General features: G+C 39.0%; 1 protein-coding gene across 1 annotated transcript in view; it reads left to right on the plus strand.

Moving 5' to 3' along the window:
* Window positions 1-18,466, plus strand: part of PPP6R3 (protein phosphatase 6 regulatory subunit 3) — a 3,115,682-nt gene that overhangs the window by 163,952 nt on the left and 2,933,264 nt on the right. Inside the window, exon 2 of the mRNA XM_044065977.1 lies at window positions 17,667-17,809. The gene's annotated coding sequence lies outside the window, so the exon portion shown is untranslated. The remainder of the gene's footprint in view (window positions 1-17,666; window positions 17,810-18,466) is intronic.

Consider the following 18,466-nt stretch of genomic DNA (forward strand, 5'->3'; position numbering starts at 1 on the left):
AGGACGTTAATTTTTATGAAATAAGCAGTTGGAGTGGTATTTCACAGTAGGACTTGGTAATTGAAATGGGCACAGTGTGTATGCCACATATTTGGGCATAATAAAGCCAAAATGATGTTACTAAAGCTGCAGTTATACTAGCAGAAAGAACTGTTGCTGACAAAATTGTGGAAGCAGGGGAAAATATTACAAAATGGGGACACCGGAGTGTTAGTGGGAAGTGATTTATTCACTGCACACTAGGCAGAAGAGACTTTATCCTTGCAGTTAGGGTATGTTGAGAGGCAGGTGCAAGATTCATGTTGCTGTATCCAGTTTCCAAATATGTTTTTACTGGCAGACCAAAGACATTTATGAATGCAGAATCGTCTGAGGAGAAAAGTTTTTATTTAGCAAGGCGATAGGAAATTTGCTTCTCTTTTGACAGAAGCAGAGACTAGTGTTGAGTGGTCAATATGAAGTCCACCAGCAGTAATGTGCAGATAAGAAGTAAATTGAAGAATTTGTAAAAGTGTCCTTTCCATAAGATGCAGTTAGAAAACAAGAACTGTACTACTGCCTGAAGTGGCTAATAAAGACTGGAAATATATTGACATTGTTAAATGGGAGGTCTGTAAATCAAAATTCCCCACTTTGTCACAAATGTTTTGGTGGATAGTGAAGGGACTGAAGATAAAACTGTAAAGAATTAAGTTTTGTTCTTGCTAAAATCTGTATAATAAATGTACCTACATAAATAGCATATTTGTATTGTAAAGGTAAATTTGTAAAGTATGCAGATGTATTTTAAATGGGAGATTGATGATGGAGAGGTGTGGGGCGCGAGCAAGTCTCATCAATAACTGTTTACACTAGTGATTATTAAAGTCAGTACTTTTTCTTAACTCTGTGTCTAGAGCTTGTACTTTAACAAGATGCAGGCTGGATGTAAGCAATATGTTGTGATCTTGGCATAAGTATGCCATTCATATTGTGTTTTATTTATATAGATATATATATATATATATATATATATATATATATATATATATATATATATATATATAAATGTAATAACTTCTGTTTTTTTATACTGGTGAAAGTATAGATTTAATTTGCTACAGATAAGGGAATTTTCTTTTCCTAAGAAAGCAAGATGGAAAATTGTAACTTTTTTGCATAAGTAAAGCTATTAGCTGTTTTTCTTCCATCAACAAGTATTAGCAGCCAGAGTTGCAGGAAGTTCATCAGGAAATGACTGAAGAATATAATGTAAGGCATTTGTAAAGGAAAAGACGTAGATAAACTTAGCTGGTCATAAATCCCTACACCACTCGATGGGTTGCCAACTGGCTTACCAACAGAACCCATACTGTAAAAGTAGCCAATTCCAAATCCAGCTCCAGATAAGTGGAGTACCTCAGGGTTCAGTCCTGCGACCGCTCTTGTTTGGCATCTACTTCTCTGAAGTACAGGCAAATACGGAGGGACTCTAGCTAACAAAGTTCGCAGATGACTGCAAACTGGGAGCCATTAATGAATCCCCAAATGATGTGGATATTTTACAAAAGGGCCTTGCAGAAACAGATTCTCTGTGCCAGAGCCATGGGCTCAAGCTTAATGCCAAGAAATGTATAGTTATCCCCTTTGGGAAAAAAAAACCTGTACCCATAAATTACCATATAGGTGGCAGTACACTAAACACTGAAAGTGTGATAAGAGACTTTGGGACATAGGTGAGCAGTGGTCTCACTTTCGATAACCGCATCGCCACAAGTCAGGAAATCCTTTTGTGTGGCACACCTTATCACTAAGGGCTTTTCATCCAGAAAAAAGGTCATTGTCCCACTGTACTCATCCCTCATTAGACCCATTATAGAGTACAACGCACCATTTGGTATGTACCTCACAAGACATCTGCAACAGCTGGAAAGGCTGCAGAAATACCTCACTAAAAGAATTACAGGCCTAAAGCAGATGCCCTGTGCTGACCGTCTTAAAAAAAACTCCAGCTATACTCTGTGTCATGTCGTCTAGTCGGAGGCGATCTCTGCTTAACATACAAGGCCATATCAAACCCTGAGCTGTTGGACATGCTCCACTTAAAGAAATCCCAATCCCTCAAGAGCCACACGCTCCAGGGATCTAAACCTTGTCATCACAATGAACAAACATGCTGGAGGGATAGGTTCCTGACCCAGAGATTCCCCATACTCTGGAATAGACTGCCCATACATGTCAGAGTGCCTCCTTGGCCCTCTTCAAAAGGAACCTTGACGATTGGATGGGAGATAGGAAATTCACCCCGGGGATCATGTCAGTCTCCCTGCTAGACAGGGATCCAGGTAAGTAAATATTGTGGGAAGAAATATCCAGGGAAATGTTATGGCTAGGCTTGTATAGGCCCTAGGGTCGATAGCCTAGTACCAACCTATGAACCTATAAGATGTGATTAGTACTTGAAGGCGAGCTGTCAAAAAGCTCTGTGACGACAAATGAAAGTTTGATACTGAGAAACAAAGTGCCTTTACAGGTAGTTGCATCCCTGGTCGCATTAAATAGGACAGTGTAGAATAGCCACTGCAATTTTTCTTAAGACGAGTCTGTTAACCGAGAGCAATCAAGCTTTTTTTTTAGCGTCTTGGAGTGCAATGGAGGATCAGGACAGATGATATCTATGCATGGGAGGGCACAGGCTCTAGCATGTGCATCCTGCATGGGAGGGCACAGGCTCTAGCATGTGCATCCTGCATGGTTAAACCTAATTTTTAGAATAGGTAAAGCCTGTGGGTTTAACTGTGTCTGTGTCAATTTACTATATATGAGGTTAACTTCTTTATCCAAGAAAAAAAAAAAAAGTGTATATAGTTTGTGTGTTTGCGGTTTGTTAAAGGGAGATGGGGTGGGGTTAACAGTGACAATGTGCAGAGTTTTTGTTGTGTTTTCAGCGAAGTGCAAGGTCTGGGAAAATGTGACCTGGGTTGAAACAGATGAAAAGCCACATCTGCATAGAATATCGGCGTAACATTAATGTTTCTAACAATAATGTGTGCTTGTAAGTTGCAAACCTAACTTACACAAAAATGTAGAATTTCTAGGAGTAATGGCTCCTTGACAGAAGGACTTGCCTTCTTAGTTGTGTCATGAAACATGAATTATATTGTAGGTATGGACAAGAAGCATCATACTGAATTATTTTAAATGTGTCAGGTGCTGATAGCAATGTTAAAAGAAAGGCACTTTCATAGGAATGAACATATGAATTTGGCAAAATGAGAATACCAGAATGGATATTCAGCAGAGTACTTGGTATGATAATTAAGAAAAATTAGCAAATACCAAATATCTCAGAATAAAGCTAAAGCCAGAATAGTATTTTTAGTGTTTGGAACATTTTGAGACAGGAAGACTTTTCAAGATATAAAATAAATTATGGTAAAACAAACACTTTAGTGGTAAACTGTGTAGCCACAATTGGTTCAGCATTACCCATATCTAGGGGCACGAGTTAGGTATATGGATTAAAAAAGATCCAATGGCAGCTAAGGATATGTGGGAAGAGCTTAAACAAAAGATGATACAAAGATTGAGACGTTTGAAACTCTCCATTATGGATAATATGGTACAAACAGTAGAAACCTTTTCTAGGCACTTAAGTTTTATATATAGGTCAGGCATATTTTGTCAACCAGAGGAGAAGTTATGTATCATAATAGAGATGAAGGAATTTAGTTGGGAGAGGAAGAAGGCAAGAGTTAAGTGGGATACATTTCTTTCCATAGAGCAAGGAGGTTTAGCATTATATTTAACCTCTCAGCACAAGAAATCTGGACAAAGTCTAAAATAACGGGGGCACAAAGGCCTATAAATAGAGAGAGATTTTAAATATTGCTCTTATAAATCTCGAAAGTTGCTAGAATAATGGGATTTGTGCTAACATGCATTTCCTGAAGGATATGAAGTCTAAAACTCAAATGTGTATCATTATTTAGTGACTTTAATCCTCAGTGATGAGCCAGAAAACGACAAATTTTGAGGAACAGGCCAAAAATATGAGGCAAAGATCTGGACATTCTGTGAAAATTTGGACATTTGAGAGGTATGTGTTAGGATTGTAATTTTAGGGATATTTTAGTGTTGTGTATTTGAGACTTGTATACCCATCACAAGCATAAGGCTATAAATCAAAGTGGAAAGACTTTACGATGAAGGTGGGAGGGGGTGAAAGAAATAAGGAGAGGGAACAGGATTTTTGGTTGCAGGCCCTTAAGGAGAATAATAGCAAGAACCATACAGAATATTGTATTTATAAAGTAGCAGAAAGTATCCTAAGAAGTAGGTCAACACAGGAATGAAGAAATGAAATTTTATCAATTGGAATGACTACAAATGGGGGCTGGAATTTAACCAAAGAAGGTTAGCTAAGGAAACAGAAGTATTGGGAGCAAATAATTAGAGGGGGAAACATAGTAGAATGGGATGAGGCCAAGCTGAAGTTTGGACTGCAGGTTACAGATTGCATTTTGATAAGGAGTACTGTCAGAGAAAGGGATAGGGGTTCTAGGTGAAAGACTAGGTCTGGCTGAGTTTCTAGACTAGTCTAGAACAGAAGCTGCAGTTAGAAAAAAAGGATAATTAGTAGGGCAAGAAAAATATTGCATAACTATAAAAATCAATAAGAAGAGGTTCGAAAATAATGGGAAGAGAAACTAGAAAGGCAATTTACAGTGAAGCAGTGGGAGGGACATTTGTTTGGCTCTTGAGCATGCAACAAAGTCAAGACGTTTTAGGAGTTTTGTATGGAAGTATTTGCAGAGGTACTTTTTTACCCCAAGCAGACTTCAGAGGCATTTTCCATTGGATAGCCAGCAGTTGCTGGGCGTGTGACAGGAAAGATAAAGGTAATTGGGAACTTGTTTTTTGTGCTGTATACAATATTTTGTCAGAAATGTTAGGTAAGGAAATGATTTGTAAGTAAGGAAATCATTATTTTGATCTGGGATACAAGATCTTAATTGTCTAGGCGTAGTAGGACCTTTTTAAATGTAATGCTATTGACTGCCAAAAAGCAAATACTATGAACTGGAAAGCAAAATTTAAACCAACCATAAATTAAGTGTTGAACATTGTAAGGGTGATATTAAAGAATTGGAGGTGGGATCTTTAGAAAGGGAAATGTGCAAATTACATAGAAAAAAGTGGAATTTGTAGGAACAATACATGCATAATATTTTTTTCTGGAGAATGACTGAAATTTTAAGGGAAGGAAAACTTCAGAGTTTTATGTAATGTTGAATTGAAAGGTAATTGTTTGCATATGTATTGTAACGACCCACCACTGGACCAGTAATCAAGGGACCTCAACCCTCACCACTGGCACCAGTGGAGGACGTACACTGGGAAGGTAACTACACACACACTATTTCCAGATGCAGCTCTCTGCATCAAATGCGATTTCCCTTAAGAGCACACACAGACCACAGTCAGTCCAGGGCTGGTTTCTCCCGATCCACAATAAGACTCCCTACTGGCACAGCTATAGAGTTGAGATCTCAGCTGAGTGGCCAAGCCAAGACCTCCAGCATCCTTTGTCCAACCAGTGCTTCGTGTCCACACACTCTTTGAGGTTTGATTTATACACGCACACATCACTGCTACCAGCCAACTCCTTATCTACTTTAAGACCCTTAATGAAGGGTGTCCAATCTTACTGTGTAATGTTACTATCAATACAAATGGTAGTTTGACCAAGAGCAAGGTTGTTAGGAGTGACCTACACAGTGTCACCAAATAAATATGTACGTACTCTCAGAACTTAAATACCTCTACAAAGATCAGCCACTATGAAAGGTTTAAATATATTTAATCTTCTTCTTCATCAGCTTTTCCCGGTTAGGGGTCTCCACAGTGGATCACCTGTCCGCTCATGATTGGCAGTGGAGTTTTAGTGTGTCGAGTTGCCAGCCCAGCACCCAACCTTACACAGAAGGCACATACAAGCACACACTCAACGCCTAAGGCCAATTTAGAGTGTCCAATCCACCTACAAGCATTTCTTTGGAATGTGGGAGGAAACCCACGAGACCACAGGGAGGACATGCAGACTCCGCTCCGACAGAAGGCAACCCAGCTGAGGATTGAACCAGAGAATATCTTGCTGTGAGGCGGCAACACTAACCGCTGCACCCCCATGGCCGCCTGTTTAAATGTATTTAATAATAAATAATAAAAGAATAAGAAAATACTCTTTATATATTCACAGTGACGACAGAGTTCAAAACCCCAGGAAATATTTAAAACATTGCAGGACAGTCTCAAAGAAAAACATCTAAACTGTGCTTCACTATATTCCTGACTGAATCTAAGTGAATTACTATAACTTAAGAGCAAGGCAGATGAGGTGAATGGATCTTCTAGTTGTCGTCAGGTCAAAGACAGAATACAGAATGCACTCTCTCACTCTCTCACTCAGAGACTTCTCAAATTAATATCTCAAATATTACTGCTGGGATAACTTGCAGAATGACATCATTCTTGTCATCTCACTCTATCCCAGGTGAACCCCCCCCCCCCCACTACTGGAAGATAACCGTATTTAGTGTCTATCTGTGAAAATACATAGACCTCAGATCTTTGGCAGATGCTGGAAGTCATAAAACAATTATATCCCTACACACTTCAAGCCTAGTAATTATTTCATCTTGGACAATACAGAAAACTCACTAGTGCAGGCATTGCTCTAGCTGCCATAAAGTAATTTAATTTCAGCTACTTTTCTAAAACTTACTAGAGTGAGGCTGACCTCTTGTATCCCAGTTTTCACTGTTAAAATATATACATTTAAACAGTTACAATAGTGCCATGTACATTTCTGTTCTTTTCCAGTAGGGCACGCTGTGGATCCAGTTTAAACACAAGCATTTGTAAATACCCTTTTCAATATGTCTGTACAAACAGGTTTGATATACACACAACATGCAGTTCTAATACAGTTGTAACACAAGCATCTTACACAAATGATTTCAATATTCACCAATGATGTACATTTATTTACAAAATTCCAGATAGCTGTGCTGGCAATATCTTCTTTCGTGACATGTATAATACACAGAGTGAATGAGAAATGGTTTGTTTTCTACAACTCTGGACAACCTGAAATTGGGTAAACTGATTACATGTGTTAAAGATAAGGCATGTCTGCAAAATAACTTGACTAAATCGACCATTTGGGCACAGGAGACTAATATGCTGATAAATGCATGCATGAGATTTGGTAGGCATAAATTGAAAGGTGAATATGTAATACAGCACACAGAGATTGAAACTGTAGACTAATTTAAGCAGCTGGGTATATGGGTAGATTGAGCTGTGTGTTTTTCTAATCATATTAACCAATTGGTTAATAGTTATAGTACTATAGGTTGCATAAAAAGATTTATACAGTCTAGGAAATCAAAAATAATGAAGTAATTGTTTTAGTTACATAAGACCCAAACTGGAGTATGGAATAACATATATGGAAACCCAATAAGAAAACAAGCATGAGTAAACTGGAAAGAGTACAACAGAAATATACCAAGGGTATCCATAGATGTGAAAATTTATTATGAAAGACTAAACTATCTGAACTTGTACAGTCTCTCTTACAGATATCTAAGAGGAGATCTTATTCAAGTATATAGGACATTTAGTAGCATGTACCTTTGGAAATGTTTGGAGGTAACAAAAGTACTAGAGAATCATCTGACAACCTATGTAGGAGATTCTATAGGAATGAGTAGTGCACTAAGTGAAGGGCATTTAATGCCCATGCTTGAAATATTTGTATGTATGTATTTTATGTAATGCTAGTAAAGATATTTAAAAGTTTATTTTAGCACCATCATTGGGTAACTGATTCCCGTTTTATTAGTTTTGTAACTTCATTTCTGTGAAATTGTTTTTAAAATTATTTAATTGCTGCTGTTTTACAACTGTTTTCATTGTAATTATATGTTGACAGTGTACTTTTAAAAATGCTTTCATATTTACAATTGTAGTCATAACAAGCAATGCTTTACGTGGTGTCTTTTGGCCCTTGTTATTCTTAAGGGTCTTTTGACCAGTGCATTTACCCGGTTAATGAAAGTTTAAATGTTTAGTTTGACTACGTATACCACTGCCTAGTTTTAGACTGCTTCCCTGGAGTGCAAACTGACCAAGTTCCTACCAAATTGGTGTCTAATTGGCTTATAAAAAAAGAAGACAAATGTATGCAATTCCTTCTCTATTTTAGTGACTAGAAATTAATAGTGGAGTACCTTGGGGCTGTTTGATTTGGGTCTTAACTTGTGTAACTTTCTCTCCATTTTTTACAGCGACTAAAAATATATGCTGTGTTTTCAGATAATTACAGATTTAAGGAATCTCTTTCCCAAAATATTACCAGGTTTGTCTCTAATATTCGAGATGATATTGTCAGCAGGTTGTCTACTGTAATGTTTGATTGACTTGTTTCATTTGACATTTACAACAAATTGAGTTGAATGAGATTGATACAGTAATATTCAAGTTGTAGATTAACACAGTAGTGTTAATTTAAGAGCAAAAGCTTTATGTAAAATTACTCTATCCATATTCTGTAGAGATTACATGGGTTGAATTGTCTTAAAAGTAATCCTCAGATTAAATTTGCAGTACTGCGTATAAAATACATGGTCAGCTAGGTATGAATCGATTTAAAGAATGTTTGTTAATTTATTGACATCTGATTACTGGGAAAGTCTGACTAGGTAGGAGCCTATTTTCAACAGAGGCCCGGGAAGAAAACCTCCAAAGTATTGCAAAACATTTTAAGAACGATAATTGTACAGTCTTTAAAATAATGCAAAAAAATGCAGTTTAAATAATTATACCAAATTAGACATATATGGAAACATTGGTTAAGAATAGATGCAAGTTATATGGAAATGATTTAATAGAGAAATTGTATCCATTTTATAGAGAAATTAAGGGTAAGTTAGTATAACAGAAATATGAATTGCAATATGAAATGAGAGAAAAGTAGGTTTATGGTGTATTTAGGCAGAAAGCCAGGAGAAATTGATAGAAATAAGCAAGTGAGTGAAGAAGGGAGAGTAAGGAGATAAGTATAAATAGGTATTTGTTCACATTTTGAGATGTAGTTTATCCTAGTGTTGAGTAAAAACAGAGCCAGCTTTTGTTTAGGGAGTGCTTCAGAATGGTTTTGAAGGATGAGACTGTATTAACCTGGTAGAGGAGTTCCAGGCCTTAACATGGTACAAGTATAGATAATGTCCAGCAGATTTGATAGGGAACATGGAATTCTGGATTGTCCTATTTATAAGGATTGAGACTGGGTAGGCAATGCTGTCTGCTGCTATTTTAAGGTGTTCGCTTGGAAGGTCATCAGCTGAGGTAGAGCATTTTTTGAGGTTGAGTAGTTTTTATAGAGGATATTGGCACAGGCTTGAAGGTGAAAGTGTATGTAGAAAGTGGCTGCTGGGCAGGGTTAGGATTAGATGTTTGGAAATTCTTGGCTAGAGAGAGTTTATTTTTGTCTTTTTTTGTCTTTTCCCGGTTAGGGGTCACCACAGCGGAACTCCGGTCCGCTAATGATTGGCAGTCTATTTTTATGGTGCCGAGTTGCCAGCCAGATGCCCAGCCTTCAGCGAAGGCACGTTCATTCACGCATGTCTTTCGGAGGCCGGTTTTTAACTGTATTGTGGTTTCAAGTGTTGAGTTATTGGGAGAGGGTTTGGGGTTGAATTTATGGCTGGGATGCAACATTTTCTTTAATGGCTGTCCAGATTTTTTTTTTTATTGTTTTTACTGCTATTCTGAAAGTTGTGTGTACTTTTTTGTCTTGCTTTTTAGAACGATTGTGAATCATTCTGAAGTTTTCAAGATACTATGGTGGTGATGTATTTTTGACTTACTTTCCATGTATACCTCTCAACTTCTTAGCTCAGCAAATCGGGACAAATCCTAAAATGGGGGGACAAATGCCCAAAAATAGGGACAGATTTTAAATATTGCTCTTATAAACTTAGTTATTAGAATATCGGGAATTGTGTTGGCATGCATTTCTTGAGGGATATGAAGTCTTTGTCATTATCTAGTGATCTCCATCCTCAATGATTTGCCAGAAAATCAGAAATTTTATGAAGAACAGACCAAAAATAGAGAAAAATCTGAACTTTCTGTAAAAATCTGGACAGTTGAGAGCTAGGTTTCCATGTTTTTTTTCTATCCTGAATTATCATTCTACTCTTTTTGGATAGCCAGAATGCATTATTTGTTTAGTCTTCCTTTTAGGAGGTACAGGGCTATTCAGGAAAGTTGTATTGAATTCATTTACAGCATAGTGTAGGGGGTGGGGGATTTTTAGGAAGCTCCAGTTAAGAGATGATAGGTTAGTAATGAACATTTCTGGGTTAAACTTAAAGTTGCATGTTTTATGAACATGCTGTATAAGTAGATATGCAGTGTCTGATTGTATAGATTGGGAGATGATCACTGCAATAGGCATTGTACCTGAAGTGTTGTATTTGCTAGGGTTTGATACTAGGATCTAGTCTATTAGGGAATTTGATTTCTTGCTTTAATTTGTGGGACTATTAATTAGTTGTGTGAAACCAAATAAGTTCACTGTAGATGTAGGAGTTGATTTCTAACCAACTGACATTCACATCACATAGTAGCATTGTTTCTTGTGGAACTGTTATGGATATCCAATGTAAAATGTCTTGCACTGTAGCTGTATTGTTGCCAGGAGGGATGTAAAGAATAGGGATACATATTTGTTTATAATTGTTTAATTTCAGGAAAGTAATGAGCTATGAACAGAATTTTGGTATTTATTTGTTGTAAGGGGATATATGGTGGTAGTTTGGAAACACTAAAGTAGTAACCACCTTATTTATAAGGTCACTACAGGTAATATAGGAAGGAGGTGTAATTTCGTAGTTTATGCTGGGTTTAAGCCAAGTTTCAGTTCTATCAAGAATATCAGGCTTCTGTTGAGTAACACAGACATGTAGTTAGCAATTTTATTTTTTATGCTTCTAACATTTTATGGTAGTAAAAATTAATTACCGGGGTTGGGGGTTGAATGTTGTATGGTTAGGGTAGTGTGTGGAAGAGCATTGTCCTTAATGTTCATTGTGATAGGTGGGGCCAGGATTAGAGTGGATGCCTTCTTCTAAAAGGATTTTAGTATATAAAAGAATGACCAAATTTAAATAGGTTTGGTGCGATGTGCAGAGAGGAAGTATGAATATGTGGTTGAAACGGAGTGGGAAATATGTTGAGAGCTGTTATAAAGTGATAGGATGAGAGATGGCCCAGTAGCAGGAGGATAGAGGACAAGCCGAGTAGTAGCATGAGTAAGTAAAGGAATCTGTATGTTACAGTTGGCAGGCAGTGGGGAAAGTAGAGATCAAGAAGGAAATGGAAGTTAAAGGGTAGAGTGATATTTAGTAGTGGTGGTGTCTGAAAGCTGATAGAGAGTAGATAAAAAATATATATTTTCTGTGAAGGAAGATGGTTTAGTTGTCCTTGTATCTTCTCTTAAATGTAATTAATAGAACTGGCTTAAAGACTGGAGAATGCGAATGTAGGTCAACTAGGAAGAAGTGAGGGTTTATTTGGAAAAAGTCAGATATACTATAGAATAGATAGATGCTGTTATGGAAGGGTACGAGTATGAATGTATATAATGCAAAGCAGTATGGGGGAGAGAAAGATAGCTGGAAATAGTGCCAAAAGATTAAATGGAAGATGGGCATTAGGTGAAAGGAAACAGGAATGTTTGTATGATAGTAGTAACTTTGTTGGAGAGCTAGGGATTAGGAGTTGCAAGTGAAATGTGTATCAGGTGTAATGGAACTAGAGGGGGTGAGTGAAAATTGGGAGTTGGGGAGGGCATAGCAAAGCGGATCGTAGCAGTCTGTCAACCTCAGGTCAGATCATGAGTATTCACTTTTTTATAGCCATTACAAAGCAATTAATAGAAGTTCATAGGTAGTTACTAGACTATCAGCCCTGGGGCCTATAAGCCTAGCCAAAAAGGTTCCCTGGCTTTCGCCACCCAAGAAAATTATTTTCCTGTGCCCCTGTCGGAGTGCCACAGAAGTGATCCCCAGGTGAATTTTCTATTTCCCATCCAGTCAAGATTTTTCTTAGAGGGCCAATGAGGAGTTTTGCTTGACATGAATGGGTAGCTTGTTCCAGAGTATGGGAAGTCTCTGGGACAAGAATCTATCCCTTCAGCATGCTCTGTTTATTGTGGTGACCAGGTTTAGGTCCCTGGAGTGTGTGGTTCAGAGAGATTGGGATTTTTTTAAGTGTAGCATATCCAGCAGCTCTGGGTATGACATAGCATTTTATGTTAGGCAGAGATCGCCTCTGAGTAGGCGATATGTGACAGAGTAGAGCTGGAGTTTTTTGAGACTTGTCTGCATGTGGCATCTATTTGAGGCTGGTAATCCTATTGGTGAGATATTTCTGTGGCCTTTCCAATTGTTGTAGGTGTCTTGTGAGATGCATGCCAAACAGGGCATTGTACTCTAATGGGTCTAATGAGGGATGAGTAGAGAGGAACAGTGACCTCCTTTTTCTGTGTTTAGTGAGCTTGCCGCCTGTGTGATAGTTAATGGGTCAGAGTTTTTCCCAAAGGGGACGACAGTGCACTTCTTGGCATTGAGCTTCAGGCCATGTCTTTGACACCAAGCATCTGTCTCTGTGAGGCCCTTTTGTAGAAATGTCTACATTAGGTGATTCTGTTATGGCTCCCAGTTTGCAGTCATCTGCGAACTTGGCTACCCAAAGACCTTCTGTGTTGGCCTGCACTTCAGAGAAGTAGATGCCGAACAGGAGAGGACCCAGGACAGAACGCTCGTCACTGGGCTAAAGTCTGACTTGGAGTCTGCTACTTTTACTGTGTGGGTTCTGTCAGTGAACCAGTTGGCCACCCATCTTGTGACGTATAGATTTATGGCCAGTTTAGTGACTTTATCTATAATTCCAGAGTTGGGGGATGGTATTGAAAGCCTTGGCAAGGTCAAGATAGGCTGTGTGCCCTACTTTGCCTTTGTCTACAGCTCTGGTGACTGCTTCAAAATAGTCAGGTTTAGTAGACATGATCTACCTTTTATAAACCCAAACTCAGTGGGGTCCAGGGTTTTGAGGTTACCTATGTCTTTGTTTATAAGCTTCAAGATGATACGTTTCATGGCCTTACAGACCAGGCTCGTCAGGCTAATGGGGAGGTAGTTTCCGGGGTCCATGGTGGAGCGGGGAAACAGTCGCTGTGCGCCATTCAGTAGGCACATAGCCTGAGGTGAGGCTATGATTGAACATGGTACTTAGGTGGGGTGTCAGTTCGTTCTGTAGTTTGTGCAGTACGCAGCCTGGGATATTGTCTGGTCCCATGGATGCTGTGTTCTTCGCTTTGGAGAGTGTGGTCTTTACTTGTTCATCTGTGATTACAGGGGCTTTGCATTCTTCCGATATTAAGATGGGCCCTTTGGAGGGTGAGGTGGGGGTAAAGTTAGCACTGAACCTATCTGCCAAGATGTTGGCAATATCTGTTGGTTCTGTATATTTAGTGCCGTTGTGCTGTATCTCAGAGCAGATTGCGTGTTGCCATTGAGATTCTTGACATAGCTGTAGAATGCTTTATGGTTGTTTTTGGAATCAGTGGCAATTTTATTTTCATAACTGGCTTTGGAGGATTTTATGAGGGATCTCAGCTTCTTGCTGAGGCTGACCAGGGAGTTCCTCCAATCTTGGGATTTTACTCTTTTTTTTTTTTTTTTTTTTTTTTTGCAACAGCTTCTTCCTTCTCTTGTATAGTTTGTTCATGGCAGGGGGCCACCAGATTGGCTTCCTTTTTTGGAGGATAATGTCTTGGTTCTGTTGGAGATGGCACGATCCATGCACTCGTGTATGTGCTCATGCAGTGCATTTTTGTAAGATTCAGCAGTCTAACTTCTATTTTCCATCTGCATGGGTGTTGTGAAGTTTGCCACTTCTGTCTTAAGAAGCATGAAGTTGGCTTTGGAGTAGTTTTTGATGGTTTTCTTAATGGGGGTGAGGGTGGGATATGGATGTCTAGGGTGATTAGCTTGTGATCGGAGCTGACCAACGAGGCGTTTACCTCTGGCGTGGAACACCGGTTACCCATATTGGTAATGACCATGTCCAGGATATTGCTACCTCTGGTGGGGGTGTGGACAAGCTGTACCAAGGCATTGGAATTTATGAATTCCAGAAAACGTTGAGTGAATGAGTTGTTACAGGAGTAGTTTTCCCAGTTGATGGTGGGGTAGTTGAAATCGGCCGTAATTAAGGTATTGGGTTGTAACTTAATATTTTCTGTTATCTTAAGAAATGAAGAGTGGGGATCTGTAACAAGCTACAACCTGGATTGTAGTCTTGCCCAGTGTTAGTTGCACTTGGATAATTTCTGATGCATTATGTTGAGCAACTAGCCTGGAGGTGTGGATATCCTTAATGAATATGGACACACCTTTGCGTTTAGTGTTTCGGTCCAGGTTAGGTGGCAGAAAGGTGTGGTATGAATTAAAGCCTGGTAATGCAGGGGTGCTCTCTGGAGCTTTGAACCAATTGTCTGTCACTGCACAGATGTCGGTTTTCCATTTTAAGGAGTGCCTTGAGTGAGTGCATTTTGAGGTTTAGACTTTTAGCATTGAGTAGCATTACCCTCTGAATTTGCTTACTTGTACCTGTTACGGTGGTAAATTTGGCATTTGAACCTTGCCTAAAAAAGGCACTATAGAGGTGGCAAGAGCCTTGGCCAGTATCTGGAATCCCAGGGGCGACAGGTGCAGGCCATCTGTGGAAAAGCATCGTGGTCTGTCGACCATGTCATCCCAGGCAGACAGATACTGGATCCCCTTAGAATGACACCAGAAACTTAGCCAATTGTTGAAGTCAATCATTTTGTCCTTGTACTGTGGTATCATTCTGGGCTATGGCAGGATGCTACTCAGGGCTAGAGTCATACCTGCCTGGGCTACAAGATCTGAGAGCTCCTCCATGTCTCTCTTCATGTAGTCCAGGAATTCACGTCTCCGATCATTCACACCAACATGGACAATGTCAGTCGTATTTGTACTTGTTGTGGAGTGACCTGAATGCGTGTGTTATGTGGCAGATCCTGGCACCCGACAGGCAGCTGACAGTAACTTTCTTCTTGTTTAGCCTGGTGAGTGGGACATCAGTGTTTCTGACTATAGTCACCTATGACTAGTGTGTTGTGTATGCTGTTTTGCCTTATGGGCTGAGGTTGAGTTGGACACTGATTTTGTGGGCTGTGTCATGTGGGTATTGTTGGGGGTTGGTGGTTGTCTGCGTTTCAGCTTGGGAGGTCTCTATTGCTTGGGCAGTTGTTTGAGAGCCTCCGTGAATGTGGGTGTGTGCTTTGTGTTTTTTATGTGTAGGTTTTGGTAGCGTGGGTTTTGAAGGACTGTGTGTTTGAGTGTGGTGTGGTGCAGATGTTAACCTTCTCCTCTTGACTTTCTAGTCCAGTCTTGGATGGAGAGAGCTTGGCTTCCAGTTTGGCTATATAAGTGCATCTCTCACAGGTTGTAGTGTTGGGTGGTAGGAGGAGAGGGTTGTCAGTGTACATGAGGCAATTGCTACATTGCCCCATAATGCCCAGATTCATCAGGTGGATGGGAGAAAACACCGGGAGCTGACCCATGGACATGCCTGGATAGGTGCTTATTAATGTAAGTACTAAGAACTGTTTTCGTCTTGACAAGTGAGGACAGTCAAGTGCTGTTATAATTTGTAGTTTTAGTGCGTACGATTTTTGAGCAAGTGCTGAGCACAAGGAAACGGTTTTGAGTGCTGAAACTAAAAAAACTGGCTAGTTCTAGCTAAACTAGCTAGTTTTAGCACCAATCCCAAGAAGAGAAGCAGGCCACGGCCTGTTTGGTGATCCACAATCTTGTCCCAGATGATGCAAGGGTCTGCAGGCTTTGTAGCCTTTTTCTGGTAGATGACTCGAATAGCAACCGGACCAGTCAGGTATGTTAAGCACAGCCACTCCCTCTCCAACCAGAAAGCGTCAGGAATCTGTGCACTCTGCTGCTGCTCTCACCAGGATCAGAATATAAGCACAGATTCTACGCTGTCACCTATAAAGCAGTTATTAAACTTTCTGGTGATCAGCAGTCTGCAGGAAATAATGTAACTGCACTCCTCTCACCAGGAGAAAACAGAAGCACTAATCCCAAGATGACTACTGAGAGGCAGAATGTGGGTTCTACAATAACTGGTGGTCTTGCAATAGATACTTAAAGGTAAGCTGAAAAAATGGTTCATCCCAAACACTGCAGTGTGCACTAGAGGAGTTAGATGTGAAAGTAGGTAACTTAATTATTATCTGTCTAAAAGTTAAGTTTTAGTGGAGAGTCTCTATTTTTAAAACAGCAAGATAGATTAAAAGGGGTTGGTCACTTTTTTGTAGTCTGGTAATATGTACCTATTTAAATTTATTGTCCATCTTACAGTATTCCAAAGTAGAACAGGTTTACTTTCCTTTTCTGAATGCAGAAACTTGTCAGCCAGGGAGAATAAGTAACTGGTATATACAGTGTAGCAAAAGAAAACCACCTTGAGGGCCTTTCTTATACTGCTACATATTTAAAGCTTTATGGAATCTCTTACTACGGAGTATATTGATCATTTTTAAAAACTTCATTGGTGATATTCTTATGGCACCTGATAATTTCAGTCTAATAACCTCCACATGTGGGAAAAATCTCTAAATTTTTTATGATGGTGTCAGCGAGCACTTAACACTTAGCTTTGTTTTACAAGTTTTTGATGGTTCTTTTTGAGCAGGGTGATTATTGCTTTTCTTCCCCCTTTTTGTCTGACTTGGCTTAATTCCCAGACCAGGTCTGGCAGCCTTGCCAGTGTTGGTGGAATAGTAGACCCGTCTTTGGGGTGAAGGAGAGGAGATTAATACATCTCAACCTTGCATCATGAATGTGTTATATTTATTTATATGTGTGTGTGTGTGTGTGTGTGTGTGTGTGTGTGTGTGTGTGTGTGTATATATATATATATATATATATATATATATATATATATATATATATATATATATATATATAAAATGCTTTAAACTTCTAATGGGAGGGCCTATACAGTGATGTTATACACACACTGAGAATCTCTGCTCATGACACATTGATATTCACCCTTCTTTCTGTGTGCACTCTTACTTTCTGTAATGTTAATGTTGCTGTGTAGTGTAGGTAGCATTGTGCTGCAAGTACCTACTCCCTACACCCCAACCCCTTGAGATAGGGAAGCTGCTCAGTTGCTTCTCTGGACTATGCTCCCTACTGCTGGCCATCCCTCCAGCTTCCCAAGTTGCTAGTCAGTCCTGTGCTATCAGCTTTGCAGATAGATGCTCTTTCACTGTGTCAGTGGCCTGGCTAAAACTGAATTTTTGGGAAGATGATCTTTGCACTTATTCAGCATTTTATATTACTTGATTCTTGAAAACTAGCCTGGGTATTCAGACATTACTATGGTTTGTTGCAAGTTAACCACAACCTTCATATTTCTTTTAAAAGCGCCTTTGTCAAGTTTTTTTGGTTTTTTTTGCATTTAAGATTATTCTTTCTTTCTTTTTTTTTCAGTTTTAGAAGATCAGTCATAGAAATAAAGTTTCAGCCACTTGATGTGAAACTATGAAGGAAAAGGAGCAGGAGGATTGATTGGTCACCAGAGTTTTGCTCTGGATCTCGGTCAAGTGCCATCTTAGAGGCAAGATAATCTTTAAGTGAGTGTCTTCATCATGTGTAATGCTTAGGAATGTCAAGGAAAGTGCATGCAAACAAGTGACATTTTGTTTTGTGTTGTGTTGATTTTGTGGACTAAGCCATCTGAAAAATGTCAGTGATGGGTCTGTTTTTCTTTTCCTTTTTTTTTTTTTTTTTTTTTTTTTTTTTTTGGAAGCAGAAGTGGTGATATGGTTAGTGAAGAGCCATTCTCCACAACAGTAAAGCAAAGGCTTGCAAGGTATTGCACACTGGCTGACAGTGACCCCCCATCCCATAATGCACTACATTGCCTAGTTTTTTAAGATTATAGGTGCTTTGTTTCAGTTTGGTGTGTAAAGAATGGCACCAGGTTGCCAGTTAATTTTTTTCTGACAAAAAAAAAAATATCTAAATTTGCTGCAAGTATGTGTTTGGTTTCTGACACAAATTTATCATTATTTTGAAAATTGAGAGTTTCCTCACTTTGACTTAATTTTCTGCTGTTCGGATTCAGAAATAAAATAAAAAAACTTCTTTCAGTACTCTTCTGGTTGCTTCTAACCTGTTTCTTACCATTTTTAGGCCTTCAGCCATTATTTTTAAAGTGATTATGTTCCTTTTGTTTGCTTATGTGAGAGAAAATTTCTCCACAGAACATATGTGAATTTTTTTTTGTT

Source organism: Protopterus annectens, chromosome 3.part0, assembly GCF_019279795.1.
Source record: "Protopterus annectens isolate FY-2018-M chromosome 3.part0, PAN1.0, whole genome shotgun sequence".
Lineage (NCBI taxonomy): Eukaryota > Metazoa > Chordata > Ceratodontiformes > Protopteridae > Protopterus > Protopterus annectens.